Genomic DNA, 22,208 nt, shown 5'->3' with positions numbered 1-22,208 from the left:
GGGTGGCTAACTTACCTGGTCAGCCCTTGTTTCTGGCTTATTCATCCCAGAGTCTTTCTCTGCCTCTTCAGATACGTTAGCTCTACCTGTCCTGTGTTCCCATAACGACCTGTCCTTCACCTTTCATTATATGCATCACATGTATCTCACTTGTCATATTATAAATTCCGTGAAGGCAAAGATTGTGCCTATCTTGTTCATTGCTGTTGGCCCAACACCTCGGACAGTGCCTGACCCTTTGTCAGCATTCAGTAAATTTTTGTTGGATGAATAAATGAATGAAAATACAAACTGCCTGGGAGACTCACATTATTGGAACCGATCAGCTTGCTATGGTGGCTGACTGTATAATTTGAGTAGAGGAACCAGGAAAGCCTGTGTTTTTAAATGTCTCACCTACGTCCTCCCCCGGATGCTTAAAATACTACCATTAAGGTGTCATCTCTACAAGGCATCATCTGATCAAATGAAATTTAAAAACAAAAGACCTTGTTTTCAGTCTCAAATAGTTTCTTATAAAAAGTCCAACCAGGGCAACCTATTCCAGAAATTAGCCAAGAGAAACTCCATAAAGAGTACCAGCATAGGATTGCAGGGAGAAGAAGGGAAGGAGAGGTGAAAGGAAGTCTGGCTGGGAGCCTGTGGCTGGCTGTCCTGGTCAGGGTCCTCCCACTGATTCCACGACTCGGGGAAGGTCTGTGATGGCTAGCGCTTCCATTGACCTAGATGAGAGGCTTAGAACATAGAGAGCTGCGGTGCTCAGGACAAAATGTGCCCCTTTGCTTTTCCTCTGTCTGTTCCTATTAATGTATATCCTATCACGCAGGGAAATACTTTTTTCACACATCTCATTTTTCCCTGACGCTACCCAGAATAGTTACTTTGTATACTAAAAATTATAAGACAAATAGTTTAGAAGACATTACCTTTTAAAAATTAGCATGTAATTCATTTATCTGGAAAGTACTTTGGTACTCCTATCTGTTTTTATAAATCACTTAGAGCTCAAAGTAAATGTAGCATTCTTTGAGAAAAACAAACTTTTCCCTTTCAGATTTCAATTATGTACATAGTAGAGTATGAAAAGGGGGCATCCTTGACACTGGAATCATTTGATTTTGATTTGCTACCAAGTACATATCGAATAACACTTTTAAATGGACTGTCTTAGTCATATGTCATTACAGAGTACTTACATTTCTTAAAACGTGGTTTGCTAGTACATATGTCATCCAACAGAGAAGTGTACCTTAGTGGATTTGTTTTACATTTTATTATTTACAATATCTTCCTAGTTCCAAGAGCCTATGAAGTCCAAAATGCATTATATAGATTTTTCAAGTGTGCAATGGCATGAGAGTCTTATCATTAAATATCATGAAATTATCATAGAAGTCAAACATTGTTAAAATTTAAAGTCTAAATGCCTAAAGAGATGAACGGGAGTAAGCTAGGAAAAATCTAACCTAACAGAGTGTAGTGGTATTTGAAGCCACCTAAAAAGTTTATTTTTCTTTTCTCAAAACTTGTTACTGCATAACAAGAAATACATGTTTCTGGCTCTCATAGCTTTTGAGTAAGGGATCTTTTGCTTTAGGGGAATTTTGTTATTATAGGTAGAAACAAGAGATGTGCAGCTCTTCAACAACCTGTTAGAAACCTCATTTAGGTTGGGTAGAAAGCAGACAGTTAGTGACTTAATGCATCAAATAAGCTGTTGACCTTGTGTGGTTTGAAGGTGCTAAACAGAAGTAGAGGGAGAGTAGAAAAGAGAACAAGGGACTGGGAATCAGAAGGCTGCCTAATTGGATTCTGAGCCTTGGTTTTTCTCACTGTTAAATCAAAAAAGAGTTCGTAAGAGGATCTGTAGCTTCTCTTCCAAGTCCATTGATCGTGTCTTCCAAGTCAATCCCACAACATTATCAACTCCACTTGGGGCAGCAGAAACTATAGAGGAGGGATGAGAGTAAGGAAACAGTTCTTTTTATTAGATTAAGGCCACAGTTTTAGATCTTCCCAGCAATTTCCCTTTGTGACTAGCAAAGATTCCTAAAGAAAGTCCACTAGCACCCCTAACTAACTTCAGTTTTACGTAGGAGTTGTAACTAAATTATTCATGTTAAAGCTCTGTTTATATCCCAAAGGTGCCATGAACTGTATCTAGTTCATATATTTACAATTGGCATTCAAATCATAAAATGTAGCTTGGCTTATTAAAATATTCCAGCAGCAACACTTCTAGAATTGACCATTTTGCAATAGTTCCAGAGGCAGATTATGTCATGTAGATAATGTTTGTTCTTGATTTACTAAGTCTTTATATCCCAAGTAATGACAAAGTTAGATAAGTAAAACATGAAATAAATCTTAAAAATTAGATCATGTAAGGAAACTTGGGGCTGAATGTAAATCCCATTTGATTCTTATGTACAGATATTTAGACAATTTATAGCACTAATTAAAGCAATCTACATCTTCCTGCCACTATCGTGTGCCATTAATTTTGCATTAGAACTGTTGCGCAGTGAAATGATACAGATAAGATTGAACACTGATGGTGTATGTCTAAGTTCGTCCCTTGAGTTCATCCATCATTGGACTTCAAAATGAGGAAAGAATACAGATCAAAAAAGAAAGTTAATGGGCTTCCCTGGTGGCACAGTGGTTAAGAATCCGCCTGCCAATGCAGGGGACACGGGTTCAAGCCCTGGCCCGGGCAGATCCCACAGGCCGCGGAGCAACTAAGGCCGTGCGCCATAACTACTGAAGCCCGCACGCCGTGCTCTGCAGTAAGAGAAGCCACTGCAGTGAGAAGCCCGCGCACTGCAACGAAGACCCAATGCAGCCAAAAATAAAAATAAATAAAATAAATTTATAAAAATTAAAAAAAAAAGAAAGTTAAAAACAATAATGGTGATAAGGGCCAAAATCAAATTAAAGAAGTTATCTTAGAACTGCATTAAAAGCTTCTGGGACATTCTTTTTTTGTTTGTAACCTTATTAATTTTATTCTTTACTGTGTGAAATAAGTAAGGTATATGTGTTCATATTCATGGATATATTGTCACTGAAGGTCAAAAGTAAGAAGAGGCCAAGCCAGGGTTGAATTTGATTCTCTTAGCATGCCCTTTAGCTTCAGAATTTGCCATGGTTATAGTGGATTCACTCCCATATTAATATCAGTGAGGTGTGAAAAGTGATCCTTTTACATAGTCATACTGCTAAATTCAATTCAGGTGCTTCAAGAAACAATACTATCAACTGTGTGGGGAAACCAAGTTAGGATATTAGTTATATAAGTAATATGAATCATTTTCTTCTTACAATTCAGCAAAAAATTTAAATTTTCTTTCTGAGATTCTTTGATAGGATGGTTAGGAAGCTAAAGTTCCACTGTAGACAGTAATTAGATGTCTTCTCTTTCTGATCACTGATCTAATGTTCAGGGTGTTTGGTGAATAAATTCAAGAGGGCACCCCACAACCTCTGCTCTCTTGAATTTGTTCACGAAACACCCCGTACCTGTGGGGTGCCACACCCTGCAGTCAGTGAACCTGGCCACAACTCTAGTTCAGCCACTCACTAATGTTGCCACCATAGACAACTTATTTAACTCATTAAGCCTTGGTTTCCTCATTCGTAAATAAAGATTGTAATAATCTATCTTGCAGAGTTATTGTAAGAACAAGAAGTAATGTTAAACACTGATTGTAAATGATCTTCCTCATTTGAGTTTTATAGACATGTGTTTCCCCCTAACCTATGACCACCCAAAGGCAAGCCAGCTGCAAAGTCTAAAACAAAAACACTTCTTTTGTTTAAATGGAAGTACTCCTCCCCAACTTCCACCCTCCCCACCCCCAACTTGGGCAGAGGAATCACAGGGAATGAGAATAAAGAGTAAAACAGACTAATTTATGTGCAATTCTTTTCCTTTAAGCAAGTTGCCTACACAAGGACTCCTGTTTGCAATACTCTAAGGAGGGATAAATAAGGGTTCCAGAGGAAGTAAGAGAGTAGAATATACATAGAAAGGAAGGGGTTGAGGCATAGCAGAGAGCCTAGGGAACCTAGGCTGAATAAAAGCAATTTGTGAATGTGCAGTCAATTCACATATGTTGCAGGCTACTTAGAGAGGACTTTTTCAGTATAAACTTCCAAAGCAGAAACTTACCTTCTTATGACATGTAGTATTCAGTATTCAACAAATAATTTGCAAAGTAAGAATACTGTTACATAAACTTGACTCGTTATTCAATATGCCAAGGTACTTCAAGAGAGAGAGAGACCTATATCTCTATCTATCTATCATCCATCTATGTATCTATTTCTGTAAAGAGAAGCTTAAATACCATCTGCTCAAGTCTCTTAATATTAAAGAAAAGAAACTCTAAGCCAGAGTTGTTTATTATTTCTTAACTCAAAAAGTTAGGGACAAGGAGAAAAGTGCTCAGGTTTCCAGATTCCCAGGTGGAAAAGACCACACACAAACTGCCATGATCTACATTCAGTGAGTCAAAGTAGAAGATTTGGTCCTACTCTCTCTAAAACTGTTGATCCATGGTCATAAGTCCATCAGGCAGGTCAGCTTTATATTTTGTTCCCTCCCCATTTTTAAAACCCGATCATTCAAAATTTCCCCACATGCCCAATTTCCCAAATTCTCTTCAAGATTAGATTCTTTAATAAAATAATTTGCTTAACTTCTAACAGGTAGACTCCAGACAAAATAAGTCATCAGGTGAGACTGAGAAGTGAGACAGGAACTTTTAAGTTCTCTGGAGATGGTTTTCTGAGAAGGCAGGAGATCAGATGGAAGAAGAGTGCCACACACTGGGAAAAGAGAATATTGTCTCCTCAGATACTTCTAAAATGGTATTTAAAGGAAAGTTCTCAAACTGAGAACACGCAAATTTAATTCTCCCTCTCCCTTTTATTATCATTTATTTTGCATCATTGAGTACAGAGGATTGGAGTTTGGATTAGTCGTAATCCCGGTTCATGACAGAGTCATCACTGTTGCATTTAAGGCAAGGTCTGCTTTTAGTTAGTGAGTTTTTTTGTTGTTGTTGTTTTTGCGGTACGCGGGCCTCTCACAGTTGTGGCCTCTCCCATTGCGGAGTACAGGCTCCGGACGCGCAGGCTCAGCGGCCATGGCTCACGGGCCCAGACGCTCCGCGGCATGTGGGATCTTCCCGGACCGGGGCACGAACCCGTGTCCCCTGCATCGGCAGGCGGACTCCCAACCACTGCACCACCAGGGAAGCCCCAGTTAGCGAATTCTTGAACTGAAAATTTTCAATAATGTAGTAAACCTGATGAACCCACCACCACAAACAAAAGCAAGGCCCTTGACAATAGCCTCCATGCAGCTATGACCCCACCTGATCTCCTTGACTTCCCTTGCCCAGAATGACCAGTCTCATGTAGGTCTAGACCAGAGTTAAGGTGTGGTTGTCAGAGGCAATAACAATTCTGGACTCTTTGTTATATTGAACTAACAATTATTTTTCTGTCACCACTGGCCAAGCTCATGATTCTCATACACTTAGTTTAATCAAATTTCAGATTTCAAACTGGCGAAGCAGTTGGGCACTTTGGTTAAAGGCTTGAATTCTGGAGTCAGACTGGCTTGGTTTTAATTCAAGAGCCACCACTTATTACCCCTACATACTTGTACCCCAGGCAAGTTGGCATAACTTCCCTAAGCTTCAATTTCCTCTTTACAAAGGGCAACGATAGCTAGTATTGTGAGAATGTGATGATATAATCATGAAAACTGTTTAACATAGTGCCTGACACAGAGAAAATGCTCAACTTGTGCAAGCTGTTATTATTTCTATCTACTGTTTTCTGGGCAGTATTTTTTAAGAATTATGTTTAAAAATAATGTCATAACACAAATTTCATGTCATTGTGGACCTTTAATTCCAACAAGATGATTACTATTACTATGCGACATGTAATAGTAATGATATACTACATTTTTTGAAACTACATGATTTTTAGAACATCTTTATCTGATACATAAAAGAGTTCTAGGTATGTTTGAGCAGGTGACATTATTTCAAATGTATACAATTGAGACAGTGCAATTAAGTAACTGGTAAAAATGCATGACACTCATAGGCCTGAAATAATCTGACATTCAATAAATTATGTTTGTCTTCAAACTCTCCATTCTGCTCAGAGAATGTGGACAACGTTTTAATGAGTCTCTCCTGGTATTGGTCATATTTTGTTAACTGGGACAAGGTAGATTCCTCTTTCCCAGCCAAGGAAATTTATCACTTAGCTTCCTATCATGAACCACTCCTCTAAAAAATCAAACACACACCAAAACCTTTTACTTAATTTATTTTTATTATTATTACCATTTATTATATCCTATATTAGAGAAAATATTTTCATTTCCTTGGAACCTGTCACATTTCCTCTGCCATTCTTCCTGCATCAGTCAATAAGTCTTCCAAAGCATTTGAATGACATTCAAATTCAGAAACATCCTTGTGAACTTTTCTGAGCTAGAAGTCACACTAAACCAGGTCTAAACCATCCTGCACTTCCTGATACATTTTAATTTCTAGGTTAATAAAGCCCCTTGTCTACTCAGAGTTATGAGTTTCATTATTTTATTTATATTTCTTTATTTTTAAACTGAATTCACATGAGAAATGAGAATCAATCGTGGGGGAAAATAAAACTGAAGGAATGGTAGGAGAAGAAAGATCTATGAGAGAAGCTAAGAAATCATGGGTGGTGATTAGGAAGAGATGTTTCGGGAACTTCTATTTATATAAATGTATTATTTATATTTATATGGTTGAAGGAAAACTACAGTGGCTTAAAAGCAAAATGAAGTAATAAAACCCCACCATATGGAAACTAAAATAAATAAAGAAAAGGTACATGAATAAATAAATATATAAACACATACTTAGTAATCCTTGTGTAAAGGAGCAAAAAATAAAGCAAATCAGAAAATACTTACAGGTGAATGACAATGAAAGGACAATTTCAAAATTTCTGAATTGCAGCTAAGCAGTCTTTTACATGACAAATGGCTATAGTCATATTAGAAAACAGGAAAGACTGAAAACATAAGAGTCAAGAATTCAAATCAAGAAATGAGGAACAGAACATCTTCCTCACAAAAAAAAAAAAAGGAAGACAATTTTAAAAGGAAAGAGTCAAGAAAGTTTATTTGTACTATTTACCATTTTATTGCTACATCCCAGGCACTGAAGCATAGTGAATTCTCAATAAAGATTTGTTGAATGAAGGAAGGAAAAGCAGTCCGTTTGTAATACCAATAGGAATGGAAAGCAGGAGGCTGGCCCACAGGATGCTAATGGTCCCCCACTCTATGTTCTTATTGGACAAAAGCAGCAAGGAATTGAGAGCTTCAGGAAAACAATTCCAACATATGCATATCAAAAATTGAGGCTTATTAGAACTAGGAAAAACTATTAGATTGGGCAAACTGAGCAAGAAATCCCACAGAGCCAATGGAAGGGCTGAGCTTGACCTTTTCCTTTAATATCCTACAGCTGGGTGAATGCCAACATAAGGAGGATTCAAAGGCCTTACCGCACCATCTAATCCAGATCCAGCCTAGCCCTGTGAGTATCAGGAAATCAGTTCCTGGAACTGCAGTGAGTTGAGTAGCAAAATGAAGCAACGAAAACCCCACCATATGGAAACTAAAATAAATAAAGAAAAAGTACATAAAGAAATAAATAGATAACATATACTTAGTAACCCTTGTGTAAAGGAGAATGAAATAAAGCAAATCAGAAAATACTTATAGGTGAACGACAGTAAAACGACAATTTCAAAATTTCTAAATTGCCTCCACCCCCCCCCCCATCAAAGGACTGATTTCTGAAGAGTCCTCTGATCTATGAATGACTTAGAAATGCACCAGAAATCCCAGAACTGTCCAAATCAGAACAGATGTAGGGAATATCCCTCTTCTAGATGAGTGTAAGTTTCTACAGTAAAGCCAAAACTGACTGTTTTCTGAGGAAAAGTTGAAGTTTCAGTTAGAATTCTGTTCTAAAGCAAGAAAATCTAAACTAATGGCGTTCTTTAAACACTAGAAATTGATTTCTTTCTCACTTAAAAGAAGTCTCGAACTTGACAAAATCGTCAAGGACCCAGGTTCCTTGGAAACTAATAAATCTCTTAGAAGGGAATTTTTTTAAAAAGAAAGATAGATAGAAAAATAATATTTTAAAATGTTAATGGATATTCAATGTTTCAACACCTAACTTTCTAAGGCACAACAAATTTAAAGCATCCTTAATCATTACCAGAGAGTAAAACAATTGTGGAAACTTCTGCATTCTCTGAAGGATTTCAGGCAACTCTTTGTTTCTTCTCCATGTCAACATCCTGTTTTCTTTCTAACTTTACCCATTTGGCAAGAAGGGCCTTCCTGTCACTGTGGTCTCCTTCCCCCCATATAATGAAAGTTTGCAGAATAGTTTGTTCAGGTTACCAGGAGTGAGTCCAGAACTGTTTGCTCCATATTCACTAGCAACTTTGGAAATGTTTTGCCTTGAAACAGGATTAAGCCTTGCACAAGTTAGAATGGGAAAAGGCCAGACATTCCTTGGCAAAGAAGTCTGAGAATCAAGCTCCTTTAAAATGTATTATAGAGTTGCTGTTGTTATTTTGTGGTTCATTTGTTTCATTCAGAAATAAAGTGTCAGCAAGGTGACAACAAACATTATTGAAGTATCTTTTATCCATCCATGTGTTGAAGGAAACCTTGTTTTAATTTACTAAAGATGCAAATAGGAGATAAAAACCAAGAAAGGAAGAGATATCCCCCATAAATGATCTGAAATTTGTAACCCTAAGAAACTCCTATGATCACCTAGCTCAACCTTTTAGAGAAGACAACCAGCTAGTGTAGTCAGGGACTTGGCCAAGTCATGGAGGGAAGAGCTCGAAAGATGAAGCAAAGAGACCTGGCTATCAGCAGCTCTAGGTCCACAGATACATGAGTGCTGCTTTCCTCTTCCATAAAATAACAAAGAGAAGTACACCTCGGAGAACATTTCCACCTACACAACTCCATGACTCAATGCCTTTGGGGGGACTCCAGGCTGTTCTTGGACCCTAAGTCTCCTGATTCCCAGTGCAGTGATATTTCTGCTGAATCGTACAGTTATCATCTTCGATTTAATGAAAATAATCAAACTTAATTGACATATGTCTCCATAATCCATCTACATGTTTTCTTTGATAATACCATGGTATAATTATTTAATATTTACAATTTTCAATAAATTTAATGCCTAATGCCTCAATTCATTTCATTCATGTATTAAACTTTAGACCAATTGTTTTCAAGTACCTATCAGTGCCTAGCACTATAAAAAATGCTAGGAAAAATCTCTTGAAAATGACAAGATCTCTGCCCTTAAGGAAATTGTAATCTGTGAATGAATGCGTAGATATTATTGTCTCCGTCTGACTGATGAAGTAACAGAACCACAGGGAAGTTAAATGATTTGCTACGGTCACACAAGGAGAATGAGGCAAATTTTAAGCCAGAACTCAGAGCTCCTGGCTACCACTTACATGTTCTCATCACCATATGCAATTAGGCTTACCTAATACTGTACATTTTTTTCATAGCTTCCCTCCACCCACTATCATATTTAGTGCAAAATAAAAGTAATATTTAACTCTAACACAAAATTTTCACATAGGCTGAAATTACAGTTAAGTCCCCTACATACGAACAAGTTCCATTCCGAGAGCACATTCATAACGCCAATTTGTTCGTTAAGTCCACCAAAGTTAGCCTAGGTACCCAACTAACACAATCAGCTATATAGCACTGCACTGTAATAGGTTTATAATACTTTTCACACAAATAATACATTAAAAAACAAACACAAAAGATAAAGAAAACATTTTTAATCTTATAGTACTGTACCATGAAAAGTACAATAGTACAGTACAACAGCTGGCATCCAGGGGCTGGCATCGAGTGAACAGGCAAGAAGAGTTACTGACTGGAGGAGGGAGAGGAGGTGGGAGATGGTAGAGCTGAAGGATCATCAGCAATAGGAGACGGAGGGCAAGCTGCAATTTCACTCACGCCGGACGTTGATAGCACAGGTTCTGGTTCCTTGCTGGATTCAATTCTATCTACCTTCTTGAAAAAGTGATCCAGTGATGTCTGGGTAGTAGCTCTTTTTTTCTCATCATAGATGACACGGTAGCACTGGATTGCATTGTGAACAGTTGCTCCAACCTTCGTGTACCATTCTGTGTTTGGGTCCTATGCCTCAAAAACTAACAGTGCCTCCTCAAATAAAGAAAATCCCCTCGCCATTTCATGCATCCTGAATCTCTTCGGTTCTTCAGTTACTTCTTCTTCCTCTTTTCTTTCTTTGTCCTTTCTCTGGGCCTCCAGTTCCATCAGGTCTACCATCTTTTTGCCTCGCTCCACTCTCTCAATCATTTTCACTTTTGTTTCCATCATTAACACTTGGAGCTTCTTAGCATTACCGGCTACATCACTGCTGCTTTTACGCTTGCTTCCGGACATCCTGGGCTTGAAATAAAGATACTGTACTACTGTACTCTATACAGTACTGTACAGTAAAGAACACAAAAGCACAACTACCTGTAGAGGATGCGTGCACGTGACAATGTACGCCAGACACGTGAACTAACTTACCTGACTGGACATGCGAACGCACGTTTGCATCTTTGAAAGTTCGCAACTTGAAGTTTCATATGTAGGAGACTTACTGTAACACTGCTTCAAGCAGTACAATTCTGAGCTCAGGCTAGAACAGAACTGAAACAAAAAATAGTGATGTGAAAAAAATCACATGATCATAACTAAGTTCTTTGACTGATATAAGTATGCCCTCTTAGGATTAAAAAAGAAGGACACAGTGAGTGGGAATAAGGGGGAATTGGAAGAAGATAGTCATAAGGTACCAACTTCCAGTTATAAGATAAATAAGGGCCAGGAATGTAATGTACAACATGATAAATATAATTAACAAGGCTGTAAGTTATATATGAAAGTTGTTAAAAGAGTAAATCCTAAGAGTTCTCATCACAAGGAAAAATATTTTTCTTTTATTTTGTATCTATTTGAGATGATGGATGTTCACGAAACTTATTGTGGTCATCATTTCATGATATATCTGAGTAAAAGTATTATGCTATACACTTTAAACTTACATAGTGCTTAAAATTATACAGTGTGTCAATTATATCTCAATAAAACTGGAAGGAAAAAAAAAAAGAAGAACACTTTTTGATCCAGTCCCACCATCTCATACCTATTTGCCCTAAATCATTCCCAGGAAAAATGACTTAAACTCTGATTGATTCTAGTGATCAATTTGGAAATTCTGCTCATTTAAAACTTTTCATTTATCTCTTCTATTTTTGATAGTCTTCTAAATCATTTTGTGAACCCAGTGCTCCAGGAGTGTTAATTGTCTGAATTTCAAGAGTTTTTATAAAACCCTTTTATCTGTGAAGTGCTGTTATCTAAAGCCAACTCTTTAAGTGAAAGATCATTTAATTTATGGAGAAGAGGAAGTATAATTTTATACCTAAAGGTTATCCCAACATTTTAAAATATTGAAATAATTATTTGACCATTTTATCTACATATTGTCAAATTTCTAGATATTGAAAACCTCCACAGTTGTCTGAGTTATCCTGTTTATTTTTTTCCACATAATTTTCACATGAAATTGTAGGACTACCTACTATTAAATAGTCAGTCCTGATCAGTGAATATTTGCTACAACAATAAATTATGCTATAACAGTAATGTGGGTTCTTTACGGACTTAAACACAAACAATTCAAAAAGAAAACTTGCAAAGTACACTTATCATTGAATGGCATCAAATTTATTCCAATTTGTTAAAACTGCTTATGAAATTTTTTAAAAACACAAACAAAAACCACCCCTGAATTATTTTGTGAGAGGTGTATTCTATAATAATCTTAGATTCAAAAAACCATACCTGAACAGTAATAATTGGGTGAAAAAATCCAGTTATATTGATTTATTTCCTGCATCTTAGCCTGTTTTACAAACTCTTAACAGCAGCAAATATGTTTTCATTACTTTTCTTTCATGAGAGTATGTCTTAAAATTCTATTCAAAATGCAAACATTCCTGGTATTTGAGAATTGAGATAACGTTAATTCGAAGACAAAAGTTTTCCATTTGTTCAGAGTTGCCCTTTAGCCATTACCCTACCATCATTTTATGTGTGATTAAAAAATATATATATACAAGAAAGAGAAACACCAAAAAAAAAAAATCAGTGTTTTCGTGAGATATTTTTGCCTATCATTTGTCAATGTTTCATTGAAAACACTGCTTTCTATAGACTTTATTTCAATGAAAACCACCTTTATTGGATGCTTTTAGGTTTTCGTTCTTTGAAGTTTGTGCAAGTAGACAAAGTTCCATTTATTTCTGTAGCTGGTGAAATGAAAAGTAAGATATTGTCCCTACCTATGCTTACGGCCTTGAGGCATCATTCATATCAAAATCCAGTTCCGTGACTTAAAGTGAGAGTAGACTCCCTCTCACCTTTCCTGTTTTCCTCCCCCTTCTTACATTTTGTCCTCTTTCAAAGGAAGCCATATATACTTCAGTTCAGCTAATCCAAAATGCTGCATTATCAAAATGTTCCACTTAGAATAAAACTTTCACAAACTAATGTATTTCCAGGAGCTTTGAGCTTTCAAGGTAACCACTGTGGCATGTACTCAGTAGAAAGATAAGTAGCCATAAGATATTCTTTTCAAACCATCCAGTAGCTTTAATTTTGATTCACATAGAATATCTAGGAGTAAGTTGCATACACAAAAAGAGATTTTACAAACTAGAATGAACAAACTCTATATGTATACACATTTCCCCGATTTTAAGATAAACTTCCATTCTCCTCAAAATTAAAAAGAAACATTTTTTTTTATTAAGCTTCTGGTACAAATTCTGCACAAATTATTTTAGAAATAGTCTCAGTGGTTCTCAACCCTCTCTCTTCATATTCACCTAGAAGCTTCTAAAACCAGCAGAAGCTCTGGTTTCATCCAAAGATTTAATCTCATTTGTTTGGGAGGTAGTCTAGGTGTCAATATTTTTTAAAAGTTCAAGGCATGAGTATAATATGCAGCCAGGATTAAGAACCAGTGAGCTAGGGTAAAAATAACTTTATCACATAACATTTAAATCACCTCTAGAAACTCACCCAAGCTCAAATGTATGTTGTCTATGTCACGCTTGGCCAAATATTTTCTATTGAAAAATTGATGTCACTACAAAATATTAAAGCATCCTTAAATGTTCGACATTGCTTGTAAAATTATTTCATGGAAGCATTATTTCGTAACAATAATTCTTTCATTATTTCAGTGGAAGATAATGCATTCCTTCTGAAACCAGAAATATGGTCCTTAGAAATAAGTGGGAACTAAGTATACATAAACATGCAAAGAAATATTGTGAGGTAATTAAAATAAAGATATAGATCTATATTTATTGATATCCATTCAATAATACTAAGTGAAATAGAGATACAGATTAAAGAATATTAAATTAAAATGCTAATAATATTTTTATGTGAATGATATTTTTGGTTATGTATATTCCATAGTATTTGATCTTCAAAATTAGTATGCATGCTTTTAACAAAACAACAAAGAAAACTCACACTTTGGAAGGAAAGAAAAAGGAATAAGAACAAGAAAAAGAGAAAAAAAGAGACAAACTGGGCACAAAGTTGCTTGTATTACTTTGAGACATCAAAATTATAGCAGGTCTTGAAAGATGAGTTTGTAAAGCCTTGAGAAAAAATCGATTCCAGTTTCCTAAATGTATTTGAAACAAACTGTACAGTTTCCTTGTCAATGATACCACTGATAAAATCTTCTGAGAGTATTGGAACTCTTAAAAGAAACGTATATTATTTTAAGAGTTTATTATTATTATAACAAATATTATAATATATTATTATTATAATAAATACGTTATTATTTTAATGTATATCATCTACAATTTTATAGTTTCATTATTTACAATGAGAGATTCATAAGTGATGGGTTAGTTTACACAGTCTATTCTCCAGATGAAAAGCGATTAAAAAGTATTTTTTGTTTAAGGATGTGAGAATTTACCACACTTGAGAAAAACCTAGAGCATTCATCTATGAGATTTTCTCATTCATATAAGTATTTACTCAATAACAGCTAACTAACAATCTAGAAACAAATTATAATGTATATTTCTATCATTCCCCTATTTTATCCTTCAGATGAAAGGATGCAACTTTGCAATCTTTTTGTCTTCCAAAGTTATAAACATATGGTTCTTCAATCAAAAAACCTTTAAATCATATTTTAATATCTATAAGGCTCCACACCAGATATAAATGAGATACAAAGGTGCTATGAGCAAGTCTCTAGGAGCTTGGAATGCACTATAGAAAAGACAAAACGCACACACACACACATAAAGTCTAACGTGGAGATATAACTTCATACATGGCACTGACAAGCAGGACTTTTGAACTAGACCTATCTTGCCAATTTCAATAGTCAGAGGTTGTATAGTGGAAAAAAGTTCTAGTAGCAGAGCTGTGAAAAGTAACTTGGGGTCTGATGAATACACTAGCTGGGCTGATGTGAAGAATTCATGTTAGGGGGCTATGAAAGTAAAGTTAGAAAAGGTAAAAAAAAAAAATAGGCAGTGGGGAGCCTCGGTTACCCAATCAAGGAGTCTGACTTTTGTTCATTGAAATATATGGAAACATTTGAACAGGTTGGGGCATGGGACTCTGATGACCTGGCCATTCTGTATGTTTTCTGACTTTATCTCCTACCAGTCGTCACCAGATTTGCTCTGTTCCAGCCACACTGTCCTTCTTGCTTTTTGTCAAATACATCAAGGTTTTCCTGCCTCAGGGCCTTTGCACTTGTTGGTTGGTACATCATTATTGCCGTGCTTTCCCCTCAGATCTTTGCTTACCTGGGTCCCTCACTTCACTGTTGTACCTGCTGGGATAAATCAAAAATAGCACCTTCCACACCACCATTCTATACTTTTATACTTTGCTTTAGTTTTCTTCATAGCATTACCTAACATATTTCCTTCTCACACAGCGACACATACATTTTGTTGTTTATTTATCATCTGTCTCCCTTACCAGAAGGTGAAAAATAAACTTCATGCAGCATGAACAGCACAACTCTGTCATGTTTACTTCAGAGACTGGAACATGGGTGAAACAAACAGAATGTTCAACATGTATTTGTTAAAGAATTAATAACATCTTAACTAATTAAGTAATTAACAAATAGTCAAAGAAGAACTTTAGGAAGATTGGCATAGTATATGGGAATCTGTGACAATAAACTAGACAAGAGGTAATAGACTGACCAAGAATAAGCACCATGGGGACAAAAAGAAGAAAAGAAGTGGATGTAAAAGCTTGGGTTTCCTCCCTGGGCTCAGTATCCTTACCTGTAAAACAAAGATTGTTGAACTAAAATTATGACTATGATTATTCAGCATAGGAAAAATAATGGCTCTCTCAGAGCTAAAGTTCAGGCAGGCTTACTGCTGATTATAAATGAAGCAGGTTCCCTACGTGTGGGTCTCTTCTCCTGCAACACACTCCACTGCCTATGCAGGCATCACTTGGTCCTCCACATTTTGCCCTGTAGAAAGCAGGGCTTGGGCTACCAAAGCAAAAGTCATACTCTGATTACTGCTATTACTGTCAGTAATAAGTTGTCATTTGTCTCTGACCCAGGCTTCTCATGCCTTCTGTCAGCATTCGTGAAACCTGTTAGTTTGCAAGTGGGTAAAACCTTAGAGCCTTCAACTTTCTTGATAGATACAAGATACAATATACTAACATCAGTTATTTCAATATACTAGCAACAAATAATTAGAAAATCAATTAATAAACAATACTTTTAAAATAACATGAAAAGCATAATATAGTGATAAATTTAACAAAGTGTATGTAAGATTTTTACACTGAAATCTAGAAAAACGTTGCTGAGAGAAATTAAAGACCTAAATAATGGAGAGAGATGCGTGTAGATGTGAAAATGTTCTTTTTTTCCACTCTCTTACTTGAATCTGTGGATCAGAAGACAGAAACAGCCTATCCCTTACATGGAAGGCACCACGCTTCCATCCCAGGGACAGTTCCCTGATGAGACTATTAGCTGCTGTTAACAGAGATCCCAAGAGCATCTCTGGTCACAATAGCTCCTTCATCTTTCCAATGAATTCCCTTTATGTTTTTATTAGCTGTAGTTGATTTCTAAAGAACACTCTCTGGTATTAAAAAAAAAAAAACCCTTCAAGAATTGGGATTTGTTGTTATGCTGCTTTTTGTTGATGTTTTTAAAGGAAAATTGTCACTGAAGAACAAGAACCACCAAACCTAGACTCAAGAGAGGGAAGATGGCCACAAACCGAAGTGATTGACCAAAGCCACCAGTTGGTGCTAAAAGCCCTTTCATCATCTATAAAATGATGGTGGTCCCTGCCTCACCCATCTCACAGCATCAGTGCTCGGCCTGAAGCTCAGATATGCAAAAGCTTTGCAGAGAAACTCACAAGCAGTGTGATTAGAACAGTTGAAAACACTAGAGATAGAAAAGGAAAACCCCAGGCTTGCCACAGAGATTCATTTGAAGTCTTTTGAAAAGGCAAGAATGGAAAGAACTGATGTTTGGAAGCAGGAACTTCTGGAATTCTATCCCCACCCTGCCATTCAGTCGTTCATGGGTAAGGATGGTGTGATCTTGTCAGGATCCTATGGGACAGTGCCTCCAACGCCTGGAATGTGCTCCTTCAGTTAGAGATCATTTTTTCCCTTCCTTTCTGGCCTACCTCTGACATTATTCTTCACATTCAACCTGCTTTAGAATTTTTGAAGGACAAAAAAATCATCTAGCTCCCAAAGGTGATTATGAAAAATATCAACAAGACATAGAGCAGGCCCGGAATTTAAGAGAATATAGAATTTAGAGGACATCAAATACAAAAATACACCCATCTAAATAGGGCCCCAGGGAGTTCCCTTTATTCCTGTAGGCTTTCCGACCCCAACCCCATAAAAATGTTTTGCACACACAACGGCTAGCAGAGACTAAAAAGATGCAAAGCTTCCAAAAATTACACATGCTCAGCTGAAGGAGGTTGATGACTGCGTCACATGAGCCCATTTCTGGAGGAGCCCATTGTTTCCTCAGTCACAGCACCAGTTCAGTGCCCCAGCCTTCTAGACCAGAGGCTGATAGCAGGGATCCCTGAGCGTTGTGACTGGCTGGAGTGACTGCCTGGAGGGCAGAGCGCTCACTCCCTCTGTGCATCCTCCAGCTGCTTCGCTATCAAATCCTGCTTCTGCTCCACTAGCACCTGATAGAACTGATGTGGGAAGTGTGTTTTAGCCAGATGAGCTTATCCACCATGATTAGGTGGAAAATTTCAGGCTTCTAATACTTGTAGGTCTCACCACGGGACAATATCAGCTTATTGTTCAGGAAGCAGCAATGGAGGAACAGCTCTTCCTCCAATGCACACAGGTCCAGGAAGTTTTCCAAGTTGACCCAGATATAGGGGCCAGAGCCACAATTGAGAAAGGGGATCTTCAATGCCTTCAACTTGTTAATGATGTACCTGTGAGGGTTAGCAGGTGGATACACTTTGTCAATCTGTTCTCTGTCCTGGAGTAGCCAACACAGTTTGTGCTGGGTGATGCCAGAAACACTGCAGAGGCAGCCAGAGGAGCTCACAGCAGAGCCCACCTCCTTGTTGTGGGTATACAGAGTGCCAAAGTAGAAGCCAGAAATGATAAAATCCTTACTGGTGCTTCAGATCACATGGGCCCTGTTGAAACCAGGCAAACTTTCCATGCCCAGAACACTGTGAAATATCATGTATTCATCCAACACAGATAGCATGTAAATCTCATCTATAATGACACATAGGTTGCACCACTTGGCAAGTTCTAGGTATTCCTTCAGTGAGTCCCAGGAGTAGAGGTCACCCAGAGGATTCTGAGGGTTAATTAACACAAGGTCTCTGACCTTACTGCCCTTAAGCATAGCCTCAAGTGGGGCTTGCTCCACCTTCTACACTTGAGCTGGAAAGGATGGATGTTCACACTGGTGATCTCACTGTCTGGGTGGACAAGCATCAGCTCAACTTTCACATACCGGTGGGAGCTGAAGAGGAAGCCACCATAGAAGGTGGTGAGGGCTCAGAAAGGCCTCACCTGAATCGCACAGAACCATGGTCAGCACGGAGAAGACAGAGTGGCAGCCATTTAGAACAACCAAGTTTTCTGGATCCAGGTGGGCAGGTGTCTTGCAGTAGTAGGTCAGGAACGAGCCCACTTCTTCCCAGGGATGGTTGCCCTCTCTAATCAGGATATTGCAGCAGGATCTCCTCAATGCAGTTCATGTCACTGTGATTCAAAATTTCAGTAATCAGATCAAAGCACAGCTTATTCTCACTGGTACCAAGATTAATGAAACCCAAAGTGTTCTTGTCCTCATGGTATTTGTCTCCATGGCAGTTCTTGTAGCCCTAGAAGCTGGAATGGTACAAGGCAGAGATGTCAATCCCACAGTTGAATAGGTCATGGCTGGCAAATGCAGCTTCAAAATCACTCCATTGAGGAACTAGCTGGTCAGGCTGCCTGGATGATGGGCCCACTGCCCACCTCTGACTTCACCCCTAGAGTCCTGGGAAGGGCAAAGCAGTTGGAGTCCCAGGCCACCCATGGCCCCAGACTACAGGAGGTAGACCAGTTGGCATATTAAGTGGTCCAGGAGGGCTTCCTGCTCCTGGCTGGCCTGATTATGCCTCTGCTCTTCCAGCACCAGGTCCTGCTGCATGTGCTTGGTCATCAGCTGCATGATATGTTCTTCAGTGATCTACAGCAAATGCACCATCATCTCCATCAACTGGCTAAGAATATTCTGGTTTCTGAGGCCCTGGCCCCTCATCAGGCCACAAGGCACGTGGAGAGTGTCTGATCAGTGATTCATACTCTGGGTATTTGCACTGGCCTCCGCAGGCTGGCTGAAACTTTTGCCTCTGTTTCCATTCATCTTTCTGTGGTCTAAGATCCTTATGCCTGATGAAATCATCCTGGAACGTCAGGGCTCAGAGACCTCTCCAACACTCTCCTCTCACTAAGCTTGCTTATCCACCTTTTTTTATTATAATCATCCTAGTTAGTTTGAAGTTATAGGTATTTCATTGTAGTTTTGCCTGGTATTTCCCTACAGACTAATGATGTTGAGCACCTTTTCATGTGCACATTGGCCATTTGTATATTTTCTTAGGATAAAGGTATATTCAATATTCTTTTCCTACTTTTTAATTGAGCTATTTGTCCTTATAGTATTGGGTTGTCAGGGTTCTTTATATATTCTGGATACAAATCTCTTATCAGACATATGATTTGCAAATATCTTCTCCCATTTTGTGGGTTATCTTTTTATTTTCTTGATTGTATCATTTACAGCACAGAAAGTTTTAATTTGGATGAAGTCCAATTTAGCTATTTTTTTTCTGCTATTTCTTTGCTTTTGGTATGATATCAAAGAAACCATTGCCTAAATTAAGGTCACTAAGGTTTACTCTCATGTTTTCTTCCAGGAGTTTTCTAGATGTAGTTCTTACATTTAAGTCTATGATCCATTTGAGTTCATTTTTGTGTATGGTGTGAGGTAGATGTCCAATTTCACTCTTTTACATGTGGATATTCCATTTTCCCAGTACCATTTGTTAAAAGGATAATTATTTCTTCCATTGAATTATCTTAGCACATTTGTTGGAAATAAATTCGTCATGAATGTAAGAGTTTACTTCTGGACTCTCAATCCTATTCCATTGATCTATATGTCTATCCTTATGCCACTACCACACTGTCTTGATTACTGTAGCTTTGTAATAAGTTTTCAAACCAGGAAGTATGAGTCCTTTAACTTTGTTCTTCTTTTTCAAGATTGTTTTTGCCATTTTCAGTCCATATCCATTACTTTAAGCTGTTGAGAACATATTCTTCCAGCTTGCCTGGTTCCAGACTGAAATGTTTCTTTTAGTCCTTCCTCAAATGCCAGACCATTCATTCCCTTTGCTTGCAAACATGTTGCATGCCTCCCCAAATTATCACTCATGGTAATTAACAATGAGCACAAAGAACAGCTGGAAATCAAGGACAGGATGGAAAACAGGGGCTTTTAAAAGAAAATGACAGATTTAGGTCACCAGAAAGTCTTTGAATAGGATGTTGTGGGAACAAAGTGACTGTCATGGTGAAAAATTAGATCATAAATCTTAGAATAAATCCTAAAACAGATCTCTTGTGTTTTCCTCTTCCTCATGTGGACTGGGTAGATTGTGTTGATTAAGTTAGTTCATTCTCTCAGACTCTTCCAAAATGAAATAAAGCTGTGCTGTTTCTCATGTTCTTATTGCAGACCCTGCCTTTTGGCCTTTTGTAGTTAGTGTCTATGAGAATTTTTATACCTGTTAGAGATTAAGCATTTCATGCTTTAATTATGTTCAAATGAGAAAAGGTTATCATTTGGAGATGCACCTATATTGAGAGGGTTGCAATAAACATATCTATATATGAGGGCTTCTGAGATCACATGACCATGTGTGAACACTTTACGTAGTCACATCAGACATTGTCAGTTGGCCAAAGAAAGTTATTTTTTTATTATAGTATTTATTCATTTATTTTTTATTGGAATATAATTGCTTTACAATGTTGTATTAGTTTCTGCTGTACAACAAAGTAAATCAACTACATATATATATACATATATATATATATATACACACACAAGAGATATATATATATATATATATATATATATATATATATATATATATCCCCTCCTTCTTGAGCCTCCCTCCCACCAGCTCCATCCCATTCCTCTAGGTCATCACAGAGCACTGAGCTGAGCTCCCTGTGCTATGCAGCAGCTTCCCACTAGCTATCTGTTTTACACATGGTAGTGTATATATGTCAATGCTACTCTCCCAATTCGTCCCACCCTCCCTTTTCCCCACTGTGTCCACATGTCCTTTATCTATGTCTGGCCAGAGAAAGTTACTGCTCTCATTTTACAGAAGCATAACTGAAGTGCCAAGAGGTAAACTGACTTGCTTAGGTAATTGAGCATGGCAAGGACAGAGCCAGTATGAAAGCACAGTATATCTGCCTCCTGGAGATGCCATTAATGGTTAAATTGTGTCCTCCAAAAGGATATGTTGAAGTCGTAATCCCTGGTACCTGTCAATGTGACCTTATTTAGAAACAGGGTGTTAGTAGATGTTGTTAAGTTGAAATCATTAGAGTGAGCCCTAATCGAACATTACTGGTATCTTTATGAGAAGAGAAATGCCATGTGACAACAGAGGCAAAGATTGGAGTGACAAAGCTGCAAACCAAAGAATGCCAAGAGTTGATGGCAATCCTCAGAAGCTAGGAAAAGCAAAGGAAATATTCTCCCCTATAAATTTCAGAGGGAGTCTGGCCCTGCCAACACCTGGATTTCAAATTTCTAGCCTGTAGAACTTTGAGACAACAAATTTCTGTTGTTTGATACCACCTAGTTTTAAGTACTTTGTTATGGTATACCTAGGAAATTAATACAGACACTATGCATTCTTTGACACAGCACTTAATAACAGAAAATCAGCCTTCTCAGAGCACCAAGTGGTGCTGCACAATTTAAGAACCATTCCCTACTATTTACATACAATTCCACTGCCCTAGGACAAATTCAGTCTTGGACAATGACGCTGGTATAAAATACTCTTCCCCTGCTTCAATACTGTCAATAAAGAAAAGCTTCCTATGTCATGATTCAGAGAACCTCCCATCGCCACCATTTTTTGCACAGCTCTGGCTGTTTAAAGGTTTTTCCTCATAAACTAATTTGCCTTCTTCTCACATCTATCCATTAATACTAGCTCTGTTTTATGAGGGCACTCAGGAGGACCCTAATCCCTCTTTCATATGATAAGCCTTTAAACATTTAAAATCAGACACATGTGCCCCCATTTTCTTTTCTACCAAGAATTTCAACTGTTCCTCTTAGACCATGCTCTTGTAGACATTCACCACCCCTGCTGGGCATCCC

The 22,208-nt window shown here is 37.6% G+C and overlaps 1 protein-coding gene and 1 pseudogene across 2 annotated transcripts in view; one reads left to right on the top strand and one right to left on the bottom strand.

Moving 5' to 3' along the window:
- Positions 1-22,208, top strand: part of LOC307183458 (uncharacterized protein) — a 921,334-nt gene that overhangs the window by 756,876 nt on the left and 142,250 nt on the right. The gene's annotated exons all lie outside the window — the stretch shown is intronic.
- LOC307184832 (putative inactive 1-aminocyclopropane-1-carboxylate synthase-like protein 2) lies at positions 17,532-20,228 on the bottom strand (annotated as a pseudogene). Its single transcript has 2 exons — positions 20,091-20,228; positions 17,532-18,627 (listed from the first exon to the last, which is right to left on the bottom strand). The product of its transcript is annotated as a putative inactive 1-aminocyclopropane-1-carboxylate synthase-like protein 2 (transcript).

This window comes from Stenella coeruleoalba, assembly GCF_951394435.1.
Source record: "Stenella coeruleoalba genome assembly, chromosome: 3".
NCBI lineage: Eukaryota > Metazoa > Chordata > Mammalia > Artiodactyla > Delphinidae > Stenella > Stenella coeruleoalba.
This window is presented reverse-complemented; position numbering and strand designations above follow the sequence as displayed.